Genomic DNA, 9,045 nt, shown 5'->3' with positions numbered 1-9,045 from the left:
AAAAGAGCCACAAGGAATATACCCATCTCAGCATCTTAATCACCAGCAAGAGAATAAAATACCAAAACATCCTTTTTCCTAGTTTTTGTTCTTCCGGCCTTTCCTTGCTAGCTTTTCCCATTGCCCTGGAGTCTCTTTCCTTGAACCATCCAGGCCTCCCCGCCACCCCCACCGCCCCGAATCCTGGCCCCAATGACGTGCTCCTGTCTAGGGCCCCAACCCCATCATGCTCTTCTCATCCAACAGCAGTCACAGGCACTTCTGCCCTCGGTGAGATCACAAAAGCTCAGCCGATCACTGCCAGATGCTCCATCCCCACCGGATCCTTTTTATTTTATGTAAGCCGTTCCCAAGGCTATGCAATGCGACGGCATACAAATTCTCTAAATAAATAAATGAAATGCGTCACTGATAAAAGACAGCTAATGGAATGTGCACGTGTGAATGCGTCGCTGGAAATGTAGACAAAACTGCTGTACTTAAGCAAAAACGCACAGGGCTGTCTTAACGCTTGGGACTGGTGGGCACTTGCCTGTGGGCCCCACACTAATCTGTGTATGTTAACCCTTGGAAAATTGGAAAACTTCCAAAATTAGCAGTAGTTGTCATTGTAGTAGGGGGCCCAGTAAACTGCTTTGCCCAGGGCCCATAACGCTGTTAAGACAGCCCTGAAAAAGCACAGGGTTAGGGTACATCTGTACATCAGGATGTCAGCATTACAGCTACCTGTCTGTCCTCTCCAGCCTTCCCTTGCCTCAGCCACAAAGCACAGGTATTCAGCAGGATGTGGAAATTGGGTTGCTGTAACTACTGGAGTTAAGACGGGCCTGTGCGTTTTTGCTTAAGTACAGCAGTTTTGCCTACATTCCCAGCGACGCATTCGCACGTGCACATCCCATTAGCTGTCTTTTATCAGTGACGCACTTCATTTCTCCCGGCTGTGCACCCACATGCCTGACTGCAGCTGAAGAAGCATAGCATCTCAGCACTGTGGGGAAGCCCGTCTGGAAATGGCCTGTTTGGTCGATATCCAGGGGCTAAGCACGGACGGGAACCTCCTGGCTTGGTCCCTTCTCAGGTTTCTTAGATGCAATCCTAAGAAGAGCCCATCCCGTGAGTCGGAGCATTTCCCTCTGCCCGAATAGGCATAGGATTGTGCCTTTAACCCTTCAGCCAGGCTGCAGGACAGCATTCTCCCACATGGGGCTTGCCGAAAGCAGCAGCAAAAGTCATGCGCCCCTACGAAACCAAAACCTTCCGATTCGCCCCTCCCCAGGTAGTTTGCCAAACACCCCGTTTAGACAACAGGTTTGGGACTTGGGCATGGGAAGGGCCCCGTGTGCTTCTAATGAGCAGTTGCTACCTTTTGTGTTCACCAGGTTGTAGAAGCTTGTCTAATTAATTTTTGTTTGTTTGTTTGTTTCATTGAGGGGGCTTTAATTGAAAAACGTGTAACATCTGTGCAGCCGTGTAGCACCTGTGCTCGAAAAGGCCGCTTTTCATAGCCGATTGTCTTCGCCCTTCCGCTTAGAGAATGGCGGGACGGGGCTTTTGTGGGGTGTGTTGGAGCGCAGCACGCGGGACTCAAAGGGCATGTAATTAACGCGTGGCACAAACGAGACGCAAGCCTTTCTCTTTCCTTCCCTTCTTTTGTAAGGACGGTGATAGCAGAATCCATTGGCAGGAAGAAAGGCCCAGAAGCGAACGGAACGCCGATGCCAAGACTTCCCTCTTTGACACGCAAGAAGAGACGGGGCAAAGGACACTGGGAACGAGGTTTGTGGGTCTTGATGGGGAAAAAATGGAGAGGGGGTGGAAGGCCCCCGCTGGAAGATGAGAGGCTGTGTGGATGCCTCGATTCTGCAGGAGAGCAAGCGGGTGAAGGCGAAGGCAGAACGTGAGAGTGGGAACAGCGCAACGGAGCCTCCGCAGTTTTAACAGAGATCAAGCTACTAGTACTCATGGCTGAGAGGACAGGCTTGGCTGTATGGAGCCAGTGCCTGGTAAAATATCAGAAGCTTGATGAGGAGTAGGAGATTTTCAGTGGCTGAAAGGGGGTGCCTTCCTAATCACATACCAGAAGATTCTACATGCTCCGACATTTCTTGGATTAAATCAGGAATGCCTGTGCATTTTCCCAATTTCCTGACGAGGAGAACCTGAGTTTCTCCCACTGTCCCACACACTGCTGCAGGGCCTTGGTCTTGTCTTTGCAATGCCTGTTCTCCAACGATTTAAAGGCCAGGGTATTGTGGATTCTTCTGTTTTAAAGATATTATTATTACCGAACATTTATATGCTACATTTATATTGCATTACATTTATATGGGGACATAATTCTGTCTGGTTTTAATTTAATTCTTGCATTCCCATTCAGCCTGTTCTTTTCCTAAAAAGAGCCTGAGGTGACACACAGCATCTTCTGCCTCTCCATTTTATGCTCACAACAACCCTGTGAAGTAGGTTGGGCTGAGGGTCTGTGACTGACCCGGAGAACCTGGATCCCCAGTCCCGCCATCCCACACTCTGGTCCCTCTGCCACACAGACACACTTTTCTGCAGTGCATTAGCCCATTATTGTTGCTGTTGTTACGCCTCCCACTTGCCCCCCCCAAAAGGAGGAGAAAGGTCCCTGCCTGCAAAGAGCTTGCAATCTAGAAACAGGTCCAGAGCAGAGCAGAGTGGAACAAGAGGGAAATTCAGGCAGGAGAAAGACCATTCCAGAATTGGGCAGTCACCACGGCGTGGATCCTTTGCGTTCGTGTGCTTTCCTGGAATGTATGTGCAGCTGAGATGAGGCACCTCCCTCCCTAAGGCCGAGGGAAAACAGCCGTGAAGGAGAGCAACTCCAGCCACACCAACTTTTTAAAGGCATTTCCCAAAGCAGGGGAAGGACAGATATTTGGAGGTGCTGCTTGTTCGAAAACAAGGGCGTGTCCCCAATAAAGAGAAAATTGGGTACCTTGTCCTTTTGACAGCCTTTCCTTTCTCTCCCTCACCTTCAGCAGGAGCCTTTGGGGCTCAGAGTCTGAAAATGACGTGCTCCTTCCCTTTCTTGCCCCAGTGAAAGCCAAACTGGTTTCCCACAGTTTTCTAAAAACTGTAAGTCAAGGCTTGCCGTTGGCAGAAAAGGCTCCGGCACCAGGGGGGTTCTGCCCCTTCCCTTTAAGCATGGACTAGTTTGAGCATCGAATGCCCCGTCTCCCCTCCATGCTGCCTGGAGTAGCCCCCACACCTCTTCATGGCCCCCTCCCTCTCTCTGGATATCTGCTTCCTCACCTCCCGCCTCTGGGGTCAGCTGCCGGGACGTGTCCCCCTCCCCGGTCATGTCCGAGGGCCGGGCCTGGCATTTTTCACTTTGCAATATCAGCAGTTGTCTACCTCGCCGTTCCGAGCCCGCTCTATAAATTCCTCTCATCTTTCAGAGTACATAAAAAAAAATCAATGTAATTATACAGCAAGCATTAATTATAGCCGAAAGACCACTGGAAAACAAATTGATCTGAAGGAGAGTACTAATCCACAGCTCGTCACAAAAAAATTGGCCGGGCAGCAAAGGAGCCAAAGCGAAAGCTGCGAGGTGAGTGGGGACACAGGTGAGCTTTCCCGGGTGGAGCGGAGCGGATGCGACCGTGTGCCAAAAAAGCGAATTCTGCATGCACAAAACTGAACCTGGAGGGAAGCCCGGAATCCGTGGCTAAGGCTGCTTGCCTTCCTTGAGGTGTGGACACACCGTGAGCCACCCAGGGCACGTGCCGCTCACGGTCTCTGCTGCCCAGACCAGGCAAAGTCTGTCCGCCAGGCAGCCCGGCTGGTGAGTGGCGGAAAACCCTGGGATGCTCAGCCTGGCAGCACATCTGTGCGCTCCGCCTTACAGGTGAGCTCGGCCCACTCCTGTTTCGACTTGCATGCAGCCTGTTTCTCATGAGGCGCCAGACTAAGACCTTTTTATTTAAGCAACATTTTAAATGCTAAATACAATTGAATTTTATCTGGCCAGGGTGGCTTATTTTATAATGTGTGTTTTAAGTAAGATTATTTTATATGGATTTTAACTTATTGTTTTATCTATGTTGTAAGCCGCCCCAAGGCTTCGGCGAATGGGGCGGCATAAAAATGTTTTAATAAATAAAATAAATAAATAAGAGGAGCCAGGCCGTGTCAGGCAGGGTCCCTCTAATCAGGCCTTCTCTTCCCACGGTGGCCGACTGGCTGCTCACAGCAAATCGAAACAACACTCCACCACCCATGTTCCCCAGCAATGGGGCACCTCGGCACTGTGCCTCTGGCAAAGGAGATAGCACAGAGTCATCAGGGCCAGGAGCTGCGGCTACCCTCCCCCAGGAATTTGCCCAGACCCCCTTGCAAGTCATCGCTTTCTTTTCATTTGATTGCGGATTGTGTGGGAAGATGCACAAGTCTGTGCATTCTCCCCCCGCCCCTGTAAACACGCCTATTTTGGGGGAATATGCAGCGGCTGGCCATTCTGGGAGTCTGAGCACAGGGACTGCGCTCCGCAGCCCCTTGGTGCAGCTCTCTTGCTGTGGCTGCAAGCCCCCAGAGTCACAACCGGGGCCGTGTGAAGGGGGCTGTGAGGCGTCACTGATGAATGCAGGAAGTGTTTACCTGCCCACCAGGAGAAAGAGAGACTGGCAGGATAAGCAAGGCAGATCTGGTCCCCTGAAGCTTCAGGTTCCATGCGAGGGGCTTGGAGAGTCCTGCTGCATTGAGAAGGCTGTCCGAGAAGCGAGGCTCGATGCTCGTCCCCGTTCAAGGAGAAGTTCTTTAATATGGGAAACAGCCAAGCCACAATGACCCCCTCCCCAGTTGCAGGGGCCGATCCAGCCTGATCCGCAGGCCACAGCCCTTGTGCTCCTGAGGCTTTGCTCTACAGAACTAAAAATGTTTTAATAAAATAAATAAATAAACAAACAAACTAAAACAGGTGAGCAAACATTCCACATATGACGACTCTGTGCGAAAGGCTGCTTAGAAGCACCAAACCGGATGGTACGGTCAGAAAAAGGAGCTATGCCGCTACGAGGGCAGCGATTTAAGACAAGAATAGCTCACTCGTGGCCCTCCAGGTGTTGTGGGACTCCAGCTCCCATCAGCCTCAGCCAGGAGACCTTGGTTGGAATAGTCACTGACTCCCCTCGAAAAACAAGCAGGGGGTTTTGCAAGATCATCAGCTGATAATCCCTCAGTTGTGGGAGCTTGCCTGGTTCCAGAGTCTGCGACATGCTAAGGCCGACCAGGTTAGGTGCTGAGCAGCTCTTTGATTAATCTTCATTGTTTATTTGATACATTCATATCCTGCTTTTCCTCCAGGGAGCCTCAGGTGGTGTACATGAGCCTCTTCCCCTGCATTTAATCTTCACAACGACTCTGCGAGGTAGACTGGGCTAAGCGGTGGGGACTAGAACCCAGACGCCCCAAGCTCCAGTCCAGACTTCTAACCACTGGCTCCCACTGCACGGTGCCCCTGAACAAGCCCATGAGGGGACGCATGAAGGGGAAAGGAAGGGGCGCCCCCAGAAAGCATGCACGGAAATGCAATGGGGCACCGGGGATTGTCCCGGGAACAGATGTGGAATACCGGCATGCCAGGATATCTGCCCGTCACCGAAGCAGTGGAGGAGGAGAAGGGCGTTCACTGGTGATTTGCTTCCATGTCCACCAGACCGGAAGAAGAGAAAGCTGAGTGCGGGAGAGACGATAATGGTTCCCGGTAGGGTTGGCGTGTCCCTGGCTGCCGTGATTCTGCAGCGGGCGCTGAGTCAGCTGGAGACTTCACTCCCCCAGCTGTGCTGAGCGAGGATGACTCTGCCCGGGAGCCTCAGTCGCGCCGTTTGGGGTTTCCTGGTTGTTCCAGCTCGTGGCTGCCCAGGGCTACTGACCAGTGGCCCAAAGGGGCCCCAAGAGCAGTGCTTCCTGCACCAAAGAGAGTGCGGGGTGGGTCACTGGGGCAGTTCCAGATCTGGGGTAGCTTCTGCCACAACAGTGGGTGGAGAGCTCTTTTCTGCAGCATTGCAGAACCTCACCTAAAGCGGGCGAGGCAAGCCATGGGTGGTGGGAGGCCCCAACACAGAAGGAAGGGCTGGTCACCCCACCTGCAAGGAGAGCTGGACGCCTTCTTGCCTGCAACCTGGAAAGCGACTGACCTAAGGACAGGACTGGGCAAGAGGGACCAGCGGCCCGATTTGGGGTGCAGCAGCGTCCTGCGTTCCTCTGGCATTACAGAGCTGGAAAAGGTGCAGAGGAGAACAGTCAGCCTCATCTGTGGGTTGGAGCAGCTCCCCTGAGAAGACAAATTATTGTGTTTCGGGTCGGTTTGTTCAGAAATGAGATAGGAGGCCTGACGGGGAGCAACCCGACGGAGACAAAACAGGGCAGGAGACGATTTGCAGCAAGGAAAGGTATGGGGAGGAAAGGGTTAATGCCCTGTTTTTGGTGGGGGGTGTTTGCCGTGGCCCTAATCTGGATCCCCCCCCCCGGTCCCCCGCGCGTGCACACACACACACACACACACACACACACACAAACCAATACTTTTGTGAAAGCGAGCTGCTTCCTGACCATCGGTGTGAAAGTGCCGACTGCACAACCTGTCATTCGACCTTCAGCCAAGCCTGTTCCCACTGCTCAGCAAAGCCCAGGGAATCCCCACGGAGCAGCTCTTCCCAGAATTACGCCGGGCTGTCAGCAACGCAGCTGGGCATTTCAGCGCCTACCCGAGGCATTTGGGGCCATGCAGAGCCCCCGCATCCCCATCTCTCCCTCCCTCCCATCCCCAAAACACAAAAAGGGTGTCCCATGAAGCTGATGGGAAGGAGGGGCAATTCAGGACGGATAGAAGGAAGGAGTTCTTCATACGGTGCAGAGTTAAATGGTGGTTCCAGGAGCGCGGCTGCATTCATGCCCTGTGTGTGGGTTCTTCTGGGCAGGCAGTTGGCCATGGTGTGAGAACAATGCTGGTCTAGATGGACCGGGTCCATCTCTGATGCTCTGCAGGCCACCTTCCTGCTCCCTCCGTGCCCCTCCTGGGAAAATCCTCAGCCCCATCTAAGATGCGCCTTCGTCCCTGCGTGGAAACCAAGGACGACACCTCAGCTTGGTGGAGCGCACCTGTGTTTCAACAGGTGCCCATGGGCAGCTGCGGGATCGAACAGCTGGCCTGCCAGAGTTTTGGGGCTCCAGAGGAAAGTCCGGGGCTACAGCCCTGGTGGTCCTCCCCTTACCATTTCCCCAGCCTGCAGCTCTGAACGGTCAGCCAGCGCGATTACGCCCCTCCGGCAGATTCGGGCTGGGCGTGCGGGGCTGAGGGGTGGGGCTTGAATCCCCGTGGGATTGAGGGGGATTTTAACGCTAGCCCTTCCAATAGCTGCAAAGCCAGTCATAAAATAATCCACCCACTGTGAAGACTTGAAAAAAAAGTCTAACTCGCTCATGAATAAATAATCCTCTCTTAGTCCCAGAGCCATAATCTATATTTAATTAAGAAAATGACTAAACAGCTGAAGTTTAAAAAAAAGAATAAGAAGACAGAAGCGCCCTAGGAAGAAATGTCATGTAAGTGGGAGGGCGATGTGGAGCTGGAAGGATACGAGGCTGGGCATTGCTTCCGGGCCCTGTATCCCGGGGGGGAAACCCTTGCCTCAGTTCACAGTTCACACGCCTCCTTAGAAACAGGCCCCATCGAGGTCAATGCCCTCCCCCAGCTAAGTGTATGGCAGGCATCTTGGCCTGAGTGCTTTCCTCCCTGCAGAGGGCACGCCAGGTGGCCAGCCTGGAACCCCCAAGCCAGAGCCTCGGGCCCCTGCTACTCCCATTCAACTCAATGGGGTGTTCTTCTGAGTAGGCATGCCTAAAAGTGCATTGCACACAATGGATGGCCATAGCAACCCATGAGGTCTAGAAACATGATGGGATGGGGTACTTGACATTTGGGGGCACATTTTGGGAACTGGAGAAATTCCTGTGGGCAGCACCGCTCGATGCCAAATCAGAAGATGGCAGCTTTGGCATCTGCCTATCAAAGCTATGGCTCTGAGCTGCATTAACTGCAGGGAAAATTTGTTTCCTTTCTATTGGACATTCTATTCTATTGAATAAGGGATCTGCATATGAATCAGGGATATGACAAAAGATCTTTAATAAGAGATTCTTGGCTGGTAATTGCCAGTGGTTAAAGGGAGTAATTTAATTGCTTCATTAAAATGTTTTTGCAATGCCCAGTTGCCTCTTTTGGGGTGGAGGTTATTACACTGATAAATTTTGTACTGGAACAGTCTTTAATCATCACTGAAGTACACACTCCTCAAAATTTTACCTGGTTCAAGAAAACCAAATCAAGTGGGCAGCTCAAACTATTTAAGACCGCCACAAAAACATGATGTGAGTTAGCAATTGTGGGGGAAAAGAAGAATGGGTACTGCTCTGTAACACCAAAGCTGAATATTCCCTGGATATTTAGTCCATATATTGGACTGCAATGATTTCTTTGGGTGTTTAAGATTTCACAGATGCCATTAAAGAATAATAAACAGCACACGTATGAAGCAGGTAACTTTAGGTTCTGGACTTGAGTGGAGATGCACTGGACCCTTGAGCCAAAAGAAGTTTGACCCCCCTAATATATGGAAACAACTTTCAGTACATATGTTTTATGTGATAAAATAATTTTCCTTGCAGACAAAAGCAATGTAGTGTCATTACCACTACAGTGCTTTCCCTTTTAATTGAAAGAAGCCCTAATGTCCATTTCTCTCAAATTATTCTCAACAGAACTGAGGAAGAAAAAGATCTCGGAGTAATTGTGGACATTAGGCTAAACATGAGCCAACAATGTGATGCGGCCACCAAAAGGACAAATGCTATTTTGGGATGCATTAACAGAAGTATTACTTCCAAATCACGAGAAGTAGTAGTTCCTCCATACTCCTCACTAGTCAGACCCCATCTGGAATACTATGTCCAGTTCTGGGCACCAAGATTTAAGAAAGATGCAGTAAATTAGAAAAGGTCCAGCGGAGGGCAAAAAAA

The 9,045-nt window shown here is 51.3% G+C and overlaps 1 long non-coding RNA gene across 1 annotated transcript; it reads left to right on the top strand.

The window, feature by feature from the left end:
• The first annotated feature begins 250 nt into the window (after positions 1–250).
• LOC123025118 lies at positions 251–5,815 on the top strand. The gene is made up of 3 exons (XR_006415068.1): positions 251–338; positions 1,658–1,776; positions 5,332–5,815. It is a non-coding gene; the product is annotated as an uncharacterized LOC123025118 (long non-coding RNA).
• Positions 5,816–9,045: the final 3,230 nt, after the last annotated feature.

Source organism: Varanus komodoensis, unplaced genomic scaffold (genome assembly GCF_004798865.1).
Source record: "Varanus komodoensis strain SLA01 unplaced genomic scaffold, ASM479886v1 scaffold26, whole genome shotgun sequence".
Classification (NCBI taxonomy): Eukaryota; Metazoa; Chordata; class Lepidosauria; order Squamata; family Varanidae; genus Varanus; species Varanus komodoensis.
Note: the sequence above shows the minus strand (reverse complement) of the source record. Positions and strands in the feature narration are given on the sequence as shown.